The sequence below is a fragment of the Dreissena polymorpha genome, chromosome 7 (genome assembly GCF_020536995.1).
Source record: "Dreissena polymorpha isolate Duluth1 chromosome 7, UMN_Dpol_1.0, whole genome shotgun sequence".
NCBI classification, from domain to species: Eukaryota; Metazoa; Mollusca; class Bivalvia; order Myida; family Dreissenidae; genus Dreissena; species Dreissena polymorpha.
Window position 1 is genome coordinate 99440204 of NC_068361.1, and position 3887 is coordinate 99444090.

Consider the following 3887-nt stretch of genomic DNA (forward strand, 5'->3'; position numbering starts at 1 on the left):
GTAATAAACACTGTTATCGATTTAATCTAAGGTTGTCATATTTGGTAGAGATTTACATTATGGTGTTGTTTCATTTTTCATAAAGCGTATCGATAGAAAGGAAAATGCTTTAATGCGATTGATGAACTTATTTATAAAATGTGAAACGTTTACAGTAATGTACGTATATTGCACAGACATTCAATGAAAAGACGGGTATGATTGTGCTACCCAAACCAACTGAGAAACAGCTGGCAATGTTTGGTCACGTCTTGAACAGCTTGGCTGTATAACGGTGATTGATCTTTCATCGGATGACATTGAACTGGTAATATTTACTTTTGTTTTTAAAAAAAGTCATTTTATACAAACAACTTTTGGCATTACTAAGCATGCCTTGATAATTATCGAATTTATTTTTGTGTTCGTTTCGGGGTTAAATGGACCTACTCATTGAAACAAAAAGTTAAATTCGTTACGCGACTTCTTAGCTCCGAACTATGTGATACACGTTGGTGTATTATGTTTGGCCGAGCTACGCTCTCGCCTAATATTAATTTACTGACCTTGTATCACACCATAAGGCGTCCCTAAGAGCCCGAGTAATTAATAATAACATGATTTTCTTATATATATATATATATATATATATATATATATATACATACATATATATATATATATATATATATATATATATATATATATATATATATATATATATATATATAATAATGATGTTATTCATTCAATACACATATTTATTAGCCTTTCTATTTACATCGCTAGAAACATATACTAATAGACAGAAAAGACAGGGAACATGCAACAAAGGCACATATGTTATGAAAGAGGAAAAACAAAATGGATTTGTTGAAATAACTTATTCCATGACACAGGAGGTACATTAAAGATAATAATTATGTAATCGTGTTATTTTTACTTATTTCAATTATAACATTTTTTTTTCTATTATTGCTATTATTTACTTTGAAAATAAATCTTTCTTTTAAATACAAAACAATAGACTTGCCGCGACAAAATCATAAAACACTTCGTGCTGTCTTCGTGGAAAGGAGTAGATATACCGACAGACAGGACAAAAGTGCTTGAGATGATAGAGGCGGTGCAAACATGGCAGCCTGAAATGTCAGACGACACACCAATAGTGATACTAGACAAGTACGTAGAGCTAGATGACATATTTTGTTGTTAAAACAAGCTCGTATACCTACCTATTGAAATGTTATATATTGGAAATTTCTAATGTTGTATGCTGGTATACATGTAATATTTTTCGAATACCAACCCGAAATATTAATTATTAAAAACTAAGGTGTACATGTATTCGTTTTGTCTCTTTAGAGTTTAAAACACGTATTGTTCAAATGTTTACGTTATTTCCGATAATCGATGACTTGAAGCGGCGGATTCCAGAAATGCGGAGTCGTTGCTGTTATATTGAACGAGATTTATCGCATATTACAACAGAATGGGCAGATCAACATTTTACAATCAGTCAAGACAATGATGTACGGAAAAAAGCCTTCTCATCCGCAGCATGGTATGTTTACTTGATACACTTGCAAGTACACGGATTGTTTGTGTAGTTGAGAAAGTAGTTGAAACCCAGTTAAGTAATGCATGTGTATACACTTTACGAAACGTGCTCTACTTTTACAATGACATATTGTCTTTTGCAGATGCAGTTCAAGTTCTGCTATGATGTGATATTGGACTATGTTCAGCGAAAAGGGGTTTATCAGAACTATTAATGTTACAATGCCATATAATGTGCTACAGTATATAGACTCGTTGTTACTTCCGATGAGGAACATGTATCAATTTGTTACGAATTTGTTTCGTCTGATGTTTGTATGAGTTGCATTATTCATATAATATGGGTTTTATTTATACTGTCTAAATATGTGTATATAGACATTGTTGCAACTAGTTTTGAAGTGTATAGACCTGGTGTCCATACTATAAAAATTAATTTCTTCCGATTGAATGCACTGATATAGGTTATATTAAATACCTTGTTGCGATGTAATGGTGTAAGGTTTAGGATAACCTATAAGGTCTAAACATCTAATTCAATCTCCATATATTGCCATGCAATATAGTTATAGTTTGGCTATTGATCACCTGGCATGAATAAAGGACTTTGTACTGAAAATATACTATCATGGTTACTACTGTATATTTATTTTGTATTATTAATGCAAAGAATATACATTGTGTTGATGTTTAACTATACTCAATGAAATATCGTTTTATCAACTATAGGTTGCAAAATGTTAAAACGTGCTTTTTTATTTTTGTCAGATTTGATTAATCAATTTACTCAATATTATTTGAAAACTCTTTAAAATTTGTTTTGCGTTTGCTTTGCTTACAGTGTTTGTAAATTTTCAGTTATAGTTCCTGATTTGTTTGACAGTTTATTTTGTATTAATTACTTTCGTTATTATTAAACCTAATCACCGCCTTGTAAATATATCTGTGGTCAATATGTCATGTTCATAATCCATTCGTTTAACGATACAAACGTGTGTGACTTAAAAAATAATGCGACTTTAATAGTTTATTTACCATAAAGCTTGACTTTTTGATTAAGTACTCTATCGAACGTAAAACTTATTCATTCAAATCAATGCAAGACAGACACACAACACTCCTTTAAAATGATCAAATATCCTAAAAATCATGAATTATGATCAAAATATCTTTATATCGTTATCATTTTTGTTGCATAACAACATGTGTCGTCCGAGAACAATTAACTGAGCCAACACTACAGGTGTTTAAATTAAAACATAAAGTGGCATTTTAAACTTGAATAAAGTCTTAAAATGATTGTTTGAAAAAATTGTTTCATTTGTGAATTAAGATTGAAAAATCTTTGACAATTCACACTCAACTGGTCTATATGTTTAAATATCTCATATACTATTGATATTAAAACAATAAAAAAATCTTAAATAATAATCTGAAAATCTGATGCAATATGTATCAATATGTGTATTTACTCTTTTTTAATAAAACGTACCTAACGCTTTGCTTTATCTTAATTAATACATTTAGTTACATTTAGATTGGTCAGTTACAAAACTAATTTTAACATGAGACGAGACATTTGTAATGTCTATATATCTGCTCAGGTATATTTTGAATTCCGCTGTATTAAACTTTCAGTAAATATTGTCAATTTAAAGAACGTTCAAAGGTTCACATATTATTTAAAGTTCTTAAAATAAAAATATTGCATAAACGATACCGGATAATATTATCGGTAGGACTGCTGTTCTGCGACTAAGTTACTTAAGACATTACTTTTAAGATTATAATTTACGCACTGGACGAAAAGACATAATGTCAGTAAATTAAGTTCCTTGAAAACAATCTTCATGTGTTTACATGTATTTGCGAAATTCAGATAAGACTGGTTCGTTTGCATCAATCATTCTTATTCCAATCATGTATGCCTGATACAATTAACTTTTACTATTGTACCTTTCATACCATATTGACTTCAGTGTTTATCACCGGGCTTCTGTAAGTCATATCCAGTTGTTCAAAGTTCGATTATATACATTTTCTAAAGAATCAATACAAAAAATGTCTTTCACATTTAATTTTGTTGTGTCCTCGCCATTTTGCAAACATGGGAAGCAACTATAATGTATATATTATGATTTAAAACGATTACTAATTCCTCAACATTAATAAACAATTTGAACGTGATCATATAATGCAATAATACATTGACGTGTGTTAATGCAAACTGAGAGCGATTGTTGAAGCAATTCGCAAAATATCGAGAGAGAGAGATAGTTTCTTGGTCAGGCTTTCGGTTGGATTACAATCAATTCAATATAATACTATTCATCATAACACGGCCAAAG

At 30.1% G+C, this 3887-nt stretch overlaps 1 long non-coding RNA gene across 1 annotated transcript; it reads left to right on the plus strand.

Moving 5' to 3' along the window:
* The first annotated feature begins 782 nt into the window (after positions 1-782).
* On the plus strand, positions 783-2147 carry LOC127837983 (uncharacterized). The gene is made up of 3 exons (XR_008029578.1): positions 783-881; positions 1007-1543; positions 1683-2147. It is a non-coding gene; the product is annotated as an uncharacterized LOC127837983 (long non-coding RNA).
* Positions 2148-3887: the final 1740 nt, after the last annotated feature.